This window comes from Rhinoderma darwinii, chromosome 1, assembly GCF_050947455.1.
Source record: "Rhinoderma darwinii isolate aRhiDar2 chromosome 1, aRhiDar2.hap1, whole genome shotgun sequence".
Taxonomy (NCBI): domain Eukaryota; kingdom Metazoa; phylum Chordata; class Amphibia; order Anura; family Rhinodermatidae; genus Rhinoderma; species Rhinoderma darwinii.
The window spans coordinates 193,005,624-193,019,333 of NC_134687.1; the positions used below are offsets into that span (position 1 = coordinate 193,005,624).

Genomic DNA, 13,710 nt, shown 5'->3' on the forward strand with positions numbered 1-13,710 from the left:
CCCCTAAATATAATAGCGCCAAACACTGCACCTCTAATTATAATAGCACCATACACCGTGTCCCACACACACACTGTGCCCCCTGTAGATAGTGCCTGCCATAGAGCCCCCTGTAGATAGTGCCTGCCATAGAGCCCCCTGTAGATAGTGCCTGCCATAGAGCCCCTGTAGATAGTGCCCCCATATAGGCCACCCCTGTATATAGTGTCCCACAAATAACTCCCCCTATAGTGCTCTACAGATAGCCCACCCCTTTATATAGCCCCCTGTAGATATAGCCCACCCCTGTATATAGAGCTCTACAGATAGCCCAACCATGTATGTAGCCCCCCTGTAGATATAGCCCACCCCTGTATATAGTGCTCCACATATAGTCCACCCCTGTATATAGTGTTTCACAGATAGCCCACCCTTGTATATAGCCCCCCCTTGTACATATAGTCCACCCTTGTATATAGTGCTCCACTAGATAGTCCACCCCTGTATATAGTGCTCCACAGATAGCCCACCCCTGTATTAACTATATACAAGGGTGGGCTATCTGTGGAGCACTATATACAGGAGTGGACTATATGTACAAGGGGGGGGCTATATACAGGGGTGGGCTATCTGTGAAAAACTATATACAGGGGTGGACTATATGTGGAGCACTATATACAGGGGTGGGCTATATGTACAAGGGGGCTATATACAGGGGTGGGGTTTCTGTGGAGCACTATATGGGGAGCTATTTGTGGGATACTATATACAGGGGTGGGCTATATCTACAGGGGGACTATATACAGGGGTGGGCTATATCTACAGGGGGACTATATCTACAGGGGGACTATATACAGGGGTGGGCTATCTACAGGGGGACCATATCTACAGGGGGACCATATCTACAGGGGGACCATATCTACAGGGCTTGGCTATATCTACAGGGCTGGGCTATATCTACAGGGCTGGGCTATATCTACAGGGCTGGGCTTTATCCAGGGGGGCTATATCTACAGGGGTGGGCTATACACAGGGGGGGCTATACACAGGGGGGCTCTATGTACAGGGGTGGGCTATATACAGGGGGAATATATCTACAGGGGGCTATATCTACAGGGCTGGGCTATATACAGGGTGACTATATCTACAGGGGGGCTATATACTGGGGTGGGCTATCTATGGAGCACCATATACAGGGGTGGGCTATATACTATATAGCCCACCCCTGTATATGGTGCTCTATAGACAGCCCACTCCAGTATATAGCCCCCCTGTAGATATAGTCCCCCTGTATATAGCCCCCCTGTAGATATAGTCCCCCTGTATATAGCCCAGCAGATATAGTCCCCCTGTATATAACCCCCCGTAGATATAGTCCCCCTGTATATAGCCCAGCAGATATAGTCCCCCTGTATATAGCCCAGCCCTGTAGATATAGTCCCCCTGTATATAGCCCAGCCCTGTACATATAGTCCCCCTGTATATAGCCCAGCCCTGTAGATAAAGTCCCCCTGTAGATAGACACCCCCCGTAGATAAAGTCCCCCGTGTAGACAAAGTCCTCCCCGTAGATACAGCCACACTTCTATTACAATTTAAAAAAAAATAAAAATTCAAACTCACCTTATTCCCGCTCCCACGCCGTCCGGCAGCCATGGAGACCTGCTCTCTTCTGCGCAGGTCTCCAGGGGGTTGAACACAGTGTCTATGAAAGGTGCTGATTGGCTGGGCAGGATGACTTTCCCTGTCAGTCAGTCAGCGCCTTTCATCAACGGAAGCGTCACTGGTACAAAAGGTACCAGTCGCTTCATTCACGGAAAGGCGCTGAATCGCCGGGCACGGAACGTTGCTTCTAATTGTACCTGTGTCCTTGCGACACAGGTATAATTATAGTGCTGGAGGAGGTGGCGCTGGCGCCCCCCTCTGAACTGCGCCCGGGGCCCCCCCCCCCTAGCTACGCCCCTGCCTTACCCTTTGACCAGTGCAGTGAAGAGTGTACAGGTGTTTCCCAATCCCCAATCGCATTACTGGAAATCCCGAAAACAGTTAGCTCTGAATCTCTAGATGGAACCCAGGGCTGTGTTTATATCCATCCTGCAAAAAAAATAAAAAAATGATATAAATACACAGTAAACTGCATGTACTCTTAAATGGCACCTAAATTTTTTTACAGGTTATCCCACATAAAAAAAGGCCTTATACAAACTTCAGTGGAAGTTATGGTTGCCAAATTACAGAAAGACAAAAAACTAAAATATTTACTGCATTATTATGGCCCAAACTGGTATGGTCATCAACGGGTTAAGCACCAAATTCTATCCAAATTTGAATACTCATGTTCACAAGGTCATGTAGCTGCTTCAAGGACACAGTATGGAAACATATTTGTTGACAGAAGGCTGATGTGATTTTTATACAGATTGATATGGGCTATAGGATTACATGTGGTGAGCATTAGAGTCCTGCAATGCATAGGGTTGAATGTGGGGATAACTTTTACAGTTTGATTTAGGGGTAATTCACATGAACGGGTTAATCAGACGTGTGACGTATGTTTTTTTAAAGGCCGTCACACGGCTGCATTAAAATCAATGCACTTCTATGGGGCTATTCACACGGTCGTTTCTTTTTAACTGACCATGTGAACGGGCCCGTGAAAAAATAGCATATGTCCTATTTTTTCCCTGTTTTCACGGATCCCTCAATAGATTCAAGTCTATGAGGGATCTGTGAACTTGGTTCGAGCACAGGTGCAATTAGGCCATAAAAAACAACAGTTTTTCGCAACCGATTTGACACCCGTTTGTGTGAAAAAGCCCTACGGGGATGTAGCTATAAAAGGAGGTGATCATTAGTTTGATTCTCCATCAATTATGAACAAAAATAAGAATAGGGCCCGAGTTATAATAAAATTGTGATAATGTTTTTTAAATTATTTTACCATTAAAAGCTGCAAGTTTAAATAAAGCAACTTCAAAACTAGTTCTGATGACAGATTTAATCCACACTGCTGTGATTTTGGAAAACATATTAGTAGATTATTTTAAACAGTGAATAATATGATATCTAACCTACTTAGTGTTCGTTTCAATGCGTGACCTATTTTCCATGTATTTATATTCCACTGATACATGCCAGTTTGTAGAATTAATTCTGCTGCATTCTGACTAGAGAGACTATAAGAATTTGGCGAAATGTATAATAAGATTATTTCCAATTAAGCTTCAGCAAATGAAAAAAAAAACAGGTTTGTTTTTTGTATAAATCTATTGATTTAATGTAAACTGCAATGGCCAAAGGGGACTTTCAACATTTGTTAAAAGGCTTTACAGAGTTTTTTTGTAAGTCTGACCTACTGCAGAAGTCTTGTTGTTTTAAATGTTTTTTCCCTAATCAATTGTTTTTGTATGTTATCTTTTCTTTCATTAAAAAGAATATACCACCATTCCATTCCATTAACTGGACACTTTTTTTTTATCAAGGCCTATTGGCTTTAAACAGATGTCCTGAGAATAAATCTACTATATCCAAATTTAAAAAAAATCTATATATCAAAGGGGATATTTGGTTTATACAGTTATGTTTTTCCCCGGAGAAGTAGATGCACTAAGCCGCAATAGGTTTGGCACTGACTCGACTGGGGCATGGAGTCTAAGGAGTTTTTCCATTCTGACTTTTCTGGTCAGATTCCCAGATCTCAATCTCCAGAATAGTACCCAATTGGCGGCACTGTAGCGAAGAACTTGTAGCAAAGTTAGGAACCTAGGAAGTTAGCAACTTAGCCAGAGGTCATCAACGGATTAGCAGTCAGAGCTGATAATTCCAAAGGGTGAGGCAGAAGCGCGATCAAGGTCAGGAGTCAGGAACAGACTCAATAACAGTTAGGAACAATATCCAGGCAAGGGAGCACCTTGATATAAATAAGCTGCCAGGCCTGATGTCATCAGGACCCGCCGCTCGCCACTAAAACATGGCCGGCGGATGGAAGCAGGAAGCTGCGGCATCGCTTCAGTAGGGGCCAAGGAGGAGGCAAGGTGAATAGCACAGTCAACCCCTAGTAACCTTAAGATTCCCATTGCAAGCTGATCGTGTATGTCCAGCTTTTGGGGACCAACATAATCAGCTGTAGCCACTGCTGCAATAAAAGGAAATTATGGCAAAGCATCTGGTACACATGTTTAAAACCTGCACTGTTTAGATACACCTGCTATTCTACTGGCCTGTTAGCCAAAATTTTTCTAATTGGGGGTCTCAAGCAAACCCCCTTTAAGCAGTTAGAAAGGTGAGTTGCCAACATAAGAAATTACAGAGTTCATAAAAAAACTGAGCCGAATTATAGGGAGGGCACGTTGGGCAAATGCCCGGGGGCATCCAGCACTTTTCTTAAGACTTCTGGTCGTCATGCTTTTACAAGGTGACTTCTTCTTAGCTACAGCCATGGAATATTAAGTATAACTTACTGTGCTAAGGCTTCGTTCACATCTGCGTCGGGACTCCGTTCATAAGTTCCGTCGGACCTTTCCCTCAGGGCAACCCATCAACGGAATTTACATTGAAACAAACGGAAACCATAGGTTTCCATTTGCATCACCATTAATTTCAATGGTGGCGGATCCAGTTCAAATGGTTTCGGTTTGTCACCGTTGTATAAGGATTCCGTTGTTTTGACGGAATCAATACCGCAGTCGACTGCATGATGGTTCCCGTTTGTTTCAGTTTGGATTTCATTCATGGGTTCCCCTGACGGAAAATTCCAACGGAACCCATGAACGGTGTCCCGGCGCAGATGTGAACGAAGCCTTACTTGGGTGTTAAAGACTCCTGTGTTTTAAACAAATATCAACCATACAAACCTCAGTGATAATCATGGTGATCTCACAAAAAAAGAAAAACAGATACCACCCATAAGCATTTATGGGATGACACCTGAAGAGCGGTTAAGTATAGGAGACATAGAAGTCATAGAAAATGTATTCTGTGCATACATCATTAATATTCTACAACTACCAAGAACAAAACCATCTTAGCTATGTAACTTGTACTTCCATTAGTATTATGTCATAAACACTATGTTCACAGGCAAAAATCTGTTTTAAAAAGATAGTTTATCCATGCACATTCCTATTAAAATAAAACAGAAATGCAGTTTTGCCTTTTAATAATAGTATTGTTCTATCAGGTGAAAATGACTTCTAGTGTTGTATCTAGTGCAGTATCAATGTTTTTCATAAGGAATCTATCATCCGAAAAAGACCTATTGTTTAGATCAAGTTTTTATATTAAACAGATATTAAAAATGTTTGGTGCTGTTTCTCCTTAGGGCATGGCCAAATTGCTCTGGAACTCTGCTGCGGCCAGTCCGCTGCGGAAATCCGCAGCGGACATTTTCTCCATTGCTTTCCACTGCTTTTTAGTTAGGTTCGTGCACATGTTGCGGAAAACTCCACTGCGGACCATAGGCTGCGGTGCGGAATTTGGTGAATTCGCTACACTGGCTGTTGCGGGCGTGTAGCGGACTTGTTGCGGACTCATTGCGGAATTTCTCCATTGACTTCAATGGAGATTCAAAATTCCGCAATGAAATACGCAGATGTTATGTGTGTTGCGTAGCGTATTGGTTTTACGAACATGATATTTCTTCATTCTGGCTGGACCTATGTATTTCTAGGTCTATAGCCAGACTGAGGCCCCATGCACACTAACGTAAAAACGGCCATAATCACGGGCCGTTATTACGGCACGGGCAGGCCCATAGAAGTCAATGGGGCTCCCGTAATTACGGGTGACTACATGTGTGCACCCGTAATTACGGGAGCGTTGCTAGTCGACGTCAGGAGATAGTCACTGTCCAGGGTGCTGAAAGAGTTAAACGATCGGCAGTAACTGTTTCAGCACCCTGCACAGTGACTTCCGATCACAATATAGATCAACGTGTTAAAAAAATAGAAGTTCCTACTTACCGAGAACTCCCTGCTTCTTCCTCCAGTCCGGCCTCCCGGGATGACGTTTCAGTCCATGTGACGGCTGCAGCCACTCACAGGCCAATCACAGGCTGCAGCGGTCACATGGACTGCCGCGTTATCCAGGGAGATCGGGCTGGATGTCGAAAGAGGGACGCGTCACCAAGTCAACGGCCGGGTAAGTATCAATTTCTTTTACTAGGGAAAGGGCTGTCCCTTCTCTCTATCCTGCACTGATAGAGAGAAGGGAAGTACTCTTCACCTGAAGACGCAATGGCTAATCCGTATCAATTTCCTGCCCATTTTAGGCAAAGCCGCAACAGAATCTGCAACGCAGATTATGTGCGCCATTGATGCGGACAGTGGCGGCAGAAACACGCCACGTCTGGCCATGCCCTTAATTTCCTGTGTCATTATCTGAAAATAGAGAATTCCTGACATATTGCAGTTTTCTCACTAACCACTGAACCTAACAGTAGGCTGACACTGTCTGTTTTGACCCCCGCACAGGTCACAGAGCAGTTTTCTGGCGGAAGTTTATTATGCCCAGGTAGCTGCTGTAAAGCAAATCCCTGGAACTGCTGTTTACAGCTCAGAGCAGCAGCCCAAGCCAAATGGCAGCCCCCATAATCATGTACAGAAAATGGTAAAAAAAGAAAGACACAACAAGAAAGCAAAAACAGATTAGAAAAAAATTATGTGTTTCAGTATCTGGTTTTAATTCATAAAAAAAGTAAAGGTGATACATTCCCTTTTATTAGGATTTGTTTCCACTGAGAAGTGATTGGCTTTTTAAAATGATGTAATAAACAAGTTATACACGCTTGTGTTGGTTGTATTTAATATTAGTTAATATATGCATATTCAAAGCTAATAAAGTGGCCGCTCATAGAATAGATTTAAGAAGGGGCTGGAAACATTCCGTAAAGTGGTTGTCTCACTAAAACATCCCCTTTCCATATGCTCTATTTCAGAATATGGATGTGATAGAGGGGGGTCTCCATTCATTTGATATAATACTAAATGGCTTCCCATGATTGATAACAGCTGATCTCCAGGGATTCCAGAAGCCTTGTCTGGCTTCATTTCAAGAAAGAGTTGGTGAGACAAACCCTTTAAATATTTTGTTTAATATTGTCTTGATAGCATTAAGATTTTCCGATAAATACGTTAGCCAACCATTCAAGCTATAAATATAACATTCTATAATTGTCTATTGGATTTTGGTCTGGTGATTGTACGGGCCGTTGGAGTATACAGAGTTAATTGTCGTATTTCTAGAACCAGCTTGCAGTGACTGGAATTAGTTTTTAGAAAATTAATCAGAAAAAAAACGAGATACATGAGATAGATGCTGCTTAAATGCATTATGTTAACCATTATGTTAATCTTGTATAATAAGTATGGTGGTTAGTAAAGGCCCATCACCATAATTACACGGGGGACCAAACCACTCTCAGTCCACCCATGGTCTGTATATGGGGGACTAATTTGTAAGTTCTGGATGAGTTATGCTTATTCAGAGCTGAATGTACTCACAACTTGTCCTAGATATGTCTAGCTGCTGTTCAGAGATCTGATCTCTATATTCTCTATATTATGAAGTTGGAGTATGTCATGTGCTCTTTCGAAACTATATTTATGTACCCCTTTAAACCTGTTTCTCTGAAGATTCACTTTGGAGTATCCGTATTTCTAACAGCTAACTCCATACATGAATAATAAAGAATAATGAATAATTCTGTAAGGTTTAGTATGAAGGATTGTAAGCCGTATGCTCACACACAACAGGCCTTCTTTATAAAAACTAGTCCATAGAAAAGGGTAAAAAGTTGACCATAGCAGACAAACAGATTACTACTTTCATTTTCTAACCTGAACTAGAAAAATCTCAGCTTTAATTAAGTTTTATATTAGTTATATATTTTATTAGATAAATCCATTGTTAATCTTTCATTTGCATATATGGGCACCGCCGCACCAGTAATAATGTCCTTGATTAAAGCGGTTGTCCTACCATAACAACTTATCACCTATCCATAGGATAGGTGATAAGAGTTTGATCGTTTGGTGTCCAAGGGTTCAAACAGGACACACAGGACCCCCGTACTCGTGATCTTGGAGGTCCCAGCGATGAAACACTTATCAAACACTGTTGATAGGTAATAAGTTGCTATGGTTGGAAAAACTCCTTTACCATCTAAGCCAAAGCAATCAGAAATCAAGATTAAAAATGCAACCTAATGCCTGGTCAAATGGCTGAATAATCCAAAATGTCTGACACTTATTTACAGCACAGAGATGTAGTCAATCAGAACTTTCTCTGATTAAAAAAATTAATTATGGAAGCACATTTAGTGTTATTTTATTTTAGAGTTTTTCTTCTTGGAGGTTCTCCACCCTTAAAAGTGGGTTTTATATGCTTTTCTATGAACATTTGACAATCCAGAATATTTGACTTTCTGGTGTTTTTCAGGTCCTATAGATTGTAGATTAAATTAATTATACAGTAATAGGTTTTAGGTCTGAAAAATGTCACAATTTAAAAAGGTTTAGAAATTGAATGTTTCATATACTTATATGTTATGTTACTTTTATGTTCATTCCTTTTTGCTTTCTATATAAGGCCTTATGCGCATGTCTGTCTTATGGCTCTGTTTTGTTGCTCAGTAGCGTGAATGGGGGTTAATAATAATTCTTGTTGTATTACATGTAATCATTTTATATTTAGAATACTTTGTTTATTTTAGGGTTCTTAAATGTTAAATAGCCCACAAGTCTCCACATCTGTGGTACCATGATTTTCTGAAATTTCCCCAAATTAGCTATAATTGACTGACACCTTTACAGTATGTGCAACAGTTAGGCCTAAATTATAATTATGTTACTACATTGCGGTGCAAAGAGAAGCCCTTCAAAATTTCTTTCGTTGCCCATCCCCTGCCAACTACTGTTGATGTCACTGCAGTCTGTAGTTGGAGAACTATCCAATAGCCACTACAGGCTGTCATGAACTACTGCTAGCAGTCTGTAGTCAGCAGGGGATGTTCAAGTGCAGGAATTCTATAAACCCTCACAATTAAAATGTGCATAGAAGTAGTAGCTAAAAACAAATATTAGGAGATTGCTATAAAAGCAAGTCCACATATGTAATGAAGACTGTAACTTCACTGAAGTGTTCGATTGTAATATATGTGAGGAATTCAAGGAAATGTAAATTATTTGAAGTTTATATATATATATATGTTTCTATATAACCCAGCAATTTCTACACAATTTTTAGAATTTACAACCATATTTTAATTATGAAGGAATATAAGCTACTGTAATTGCTATAAACAATTTTCTTATATTTGGTGAAGAATGTGGCTACAATGGGGAACACCTAGGAGGAAGAGGGGAAGAAAGTGCCTACAGCCAAGTTCCTGCTTGCTGTTATAAAGATGGGGGTGCGTAAATTGATTTCTCTATAAGCTCTTCTATCCTCATTGCTGTAAGCAGTCGCTATCTGCCTTCCACTCAGCTGACGGTTCCCCTGATTTAAATAGATAAGGGAAGGGTTAGGCTGTGTTTTCACGTCGCAGTCAAAATGCGCTTTTTTTGCAGTGATTTGATGCGAAACTGCGCTCTTTTGCTGCTAATTTGCGCATAAAAAATGGTTATGGCAACAAAAAAAAAACATTTTAACAGCGACGTGGAACCGTGCCTAATAACAAAATCCTTATAATCTATTTAATACAAATTTGTTTGTTTAGTGGTTTTATTTTAAATGTTCCCCTGGTAACACTGCCCTGGAAAAATTTAAGAACTTTATCTAATCTTTTCCAAGATAGAACTGAGGAACACATCCTTCCACAGGCAAAGCTGTTTATTTTTTTTACCTTTTTTTCTCCTTGAGAAATGGCGTCACAGTCAATGCTCAAATGCTTTTAACATCAATATCATGAAAGATTATCAGTAAAATAAATAGCTCTTGTAATATCTGAAACCTTTTCACAGAGCTATTACACAAAGTGTTTACCTATAAACTCACATACATAAAATGACAATAATATTACTTGTAACATTACATGGAGACTGCCATCCAGACAGATTTTTTAAAATAAAAGGGTTATTCTGGTTTCCGCAAATAAAAGTTATTCCTTGTATAATAAAAAAAAACTATTCAATTTTCTAATATACTTTTTGCATATCCATTCTCCACGGTTTTTAATATCTCTGCTTGCTGTCATTCAATGGGATTCTTCATTGTTTACTTGGATAAAAATCAGCCGTGGTCAAGAGATGACCATTATGTGTCTCCAGGTGAAGGTTTCTATTTATACATTGACTGCAAGCAGAGATCCTGAAAACCGCAAGGAGTTGAAACAAAATGAATTGGAAAATTTTAGACATTTTCATTACACAAAAATTACATTATTTTGCTGAAATTAGAATATCCCTTGCATAAGACATGCATAAGATATCCATAAGATATCCTAATAAAGTTTAAAATAGAGGGAGAAATTCCATTTACCCAAAAACTTCTCCGAATGGCAGTTGGGGTGTCAAATTAAAGTGTCATGCTCCATGTCTCTCTGAGACGTCTTTGTCAGTCAGAAGCACCAGGAGTGCTCACATAATGCCCTTTGGATGGATTCACAGGTGTTGATAGTGGTGCACCAGGGAGATATACTTCTACTTCATCCGAAAAGTAATGCTTCAAAGGAGAAGAGTGTGTGGATTTTTTAATCGGTAGTTATGGGTTGTAAAAGTGTCATAATATTAGTATGTGAGGTAAGAATGAAAGTCATTTATCCGTAGAAACAAGATCCATCAACAGCAGTAATCTATGATGTGAAGGAATCTGTAGTCGGTGGGGGATCACCAGCAGTGGTGATTTAGCGCAGGGGTGGGACAAGTTCTGTAGGTGCTCATGTGATGGTTTCAGATTGTGCCCCACCACACTCGATCCTTGAAGTTCAGCATTATAGTTGCCAGATGGACAATAATTAATTTAATTGTCCCCTTTTGTACTTTTTCCCCTCAAATTCCCAGTTTATACAGGGAAAAATTGATTGGTAACAAATTTAAAGGCAGAACATTTTTTTTAATTGTGCCCCCACCAATGGTGATCGCCTATCCCTTGCAGTGAATGCAGTCATACACTAGCTTCTAAAACAGAGCATCTTTCTTAGAAATGGAGCCTTATAGATATGAGACAGGTCTTCTTTTATGGATAACTAATAAATAAATTCTATACAAGCTCCTATACTTCCATTACCTTTTTCATTATCTCATTCCTGTGTAGAGATACACAATACGGCGTAAAGTATGTGGTCACCTCTCCTAATTATAAAGTTCAGGTGTTTCAGCCATATTGATTGCAAACAGGTATATAAAATGAAGCACACAGCCGTGCAATCTCCATGAACAAACTTTGATAGTAGAATGGATCGTACTGAAGAGCTCAGTTACTTTCAACGTAGCTATGTAAAACATAGCAACGTATCAGCCCTTATGTGTGGTCGGGCCTTTTTCACGCATTATGACACATATGGGACAAAATGTTGCTATATTTTAGAAGTTGGACCAATAAATATTTTTCTATATCATGTCGGACTTGAGTTCTGTCATCAACAGTCATTGGAGGATTTTAGAACTGGAGAGGAGTTTGTCTGGAGGGGAAAACATGATACATGCCCGTGCCCGTGGCATTAGTTCTGTAACATCAACTTTGTTTTGTTATTTAAACGTGGCACTGTCATAGGTTGCCACTTTTGCCACAAAACTCATGAACAGTGAAAATGTGTTCTCTGGGATAATAAATCCCATTTCACTATCTGGCAGTCTGATGGATGAATCTGGTTTGGCGGAAATGCAAAGTGTCTACTTTAACTTGGTGGAGGGGGGATAATGGTTTGGGTTAGGCCCCCTATTTCCAGTGAAGGTTAATGTTAATGCTACAAAGACATTTTAGACAATTGTATTCTTCCAACTTTGTAGCAACAGTTTGGGGAAGTCCTTTCCTGTCCCATCATGGCTGTGCCCCCAGAGTCGTATTTGGAGTTGGTGCTGCCCTAGGCACTTTTAGTTCTGGCGCCCCCCCATAACGCAGCTTTTTCACTGCAAAAATCGCAAAATGTGCTCATTGTTGCGGGTTTTACCTCCCCAATGAATTCAATGGGGAAAACCTGCAACAGAAAACCAGCAATCCCGCAGTATAAATTGACATGCTGTAGATTAAAAAAACGCACCACAGGTCAATTAATGAATGTTTTTTTCGGTGGGTGAGATTTGTTCATCCACTTTGCTGCTACTGTATTATACTGCAGATTTTTCACAATGAAATCCATTACATGTGAACTTACACTAAAAGAAATGCTCAGTGCTACCCCATTAAAATTCCCTCCCCTGCCCCCCCCCACATGAACACTGTTATTAATCAGGTCGCAGTTTATTGTTTTTTTAGAAAAAAAAACTCCTGCAGCGGCCCCCTTACCGACTGGAGCAAATTACGCCCTGCCGGTTACATTAGTACATTGTCCTACAGCTAAAAGTAGGCCAATGATCTGAGGTAACCTGGGACCATGTGATGTAAACTAACCAATGACAGCTTAGAGCTGTCACTTCTTAGTTTACTGTCACAAGCCCAGGAAGGTAAGTATAATAATGGTTTTGCTTTTTTAGTAATTGGTGTTACTAATGTTTTTTCTGTGTTTTTTCCAGGTTCGGTCGTTGAACTACGTCGGATTCGAGGACTACTTCGAAAACGGTGTTTTCATTTTCAATTAAATGGTTAACGAGGATTGTGTGGGGTGTTTTATTTCAATAAAATATTTTTTTCTATGTTGGTGTTTTTGGTAGACAGCGTCCATTACTAAGGCGGGGCTTAGTGTTAGCCGGTGAAGAGGCTAACACAAACCCCCCATTATTAACCCGGTACCCACCGCCACCAGGGGTGTCGGGAAGAGCCGGGTACAATTCAGTATCTGACCATGTGAAGTGAAGGGGTGGCTGCAGGCTGGTATTATTAGGCTGGGAAAGCCCAAAAACAGTGGGCCTTCCCATCCTGGTAATTCTAGCCTGCTGCTGTTATGTTGTATCTGGCTAGTTATGAAAAATGTTGTTTTCTTCAATTATTTATTTAAAAAATAAATAAATAGGGTCCCTCCTATTATTCATTACCAGCCAGATATAATAAATCAGCAGCAGCCTAGCATTACTAGGGTGGGAAGGCCCATTGTTTTTGGGCCATACCAGACTGATAATGCCAGCCTGCGGCAGCCCCATTACCCGTCCATCACATCAGATGGTCGGGTACTAGATTGTACCCGGCTCTTCCCCTCGCCCCTAGTGTACCAGGTACCAGGGTAATAATGGGGGTTAGTGTTAGCCTCTTCACCGACTAACACTAATCCCTGCCTTAGTAATGGACGCTGTAAATCAGACAGCCGCCATTACTAGGGCAGTAGTAATAAAGTTTAAAAAAGCACACAGTCACAGAAAAAAATATTTTATTGAAATAAAACCCCTCCACACAACCTTTGTTAACCAATTTATTGAAAATAAAAATGCTGTCATCGAAGTAGTCCTCGAATTCAATGTAGTCCAATGACCGAACCTGTAAAAAAACACAAAAAAAAAAAAACATCAGTAGCACTAATAACTAAAAAAGCAAAACCATTATTATACTTACCCTCCTGGGTCTGTGACAGTAAACTAAGCAGTACAAACAAAGAGTTAGTCAGCTCCTCCTAAAACATGAAATGGATATGCAGGTGCTAATCTGC

The 13,710-nt window shown here is 40.6% G+C and overlaps 1 protein-coding gene across 4 annotated transcripts in view; it reads left to right on the plus strand.

Moving 5' to 3' along the window:
- Positions 1–13,710, plus strand: part of GPRIN3 (GPRIN family member 3) — a 139,438-nt gene that overhangs the window by 91,070 nt on the left and 34,658 nt on the right. The window contains exons 2-3 of one of the 4 annotated variants that reach the window (XM_075860665.1): positions 6,913–7,039; positions 9,301–9,387. The exons of 2 other annotated variants lie outside the window; for them this stretch is intronic. The gene's annotated coding sequence lies outside the window, so the exon portion shown is untranslated. The remainder of the gene's footprint in view (positions 1–6,912; positions 7,040–9,300; positions 9,388–13,710) is intronic. One more of the 4 variants, XM_075860666.1, reaches the window with a different exon arrangement.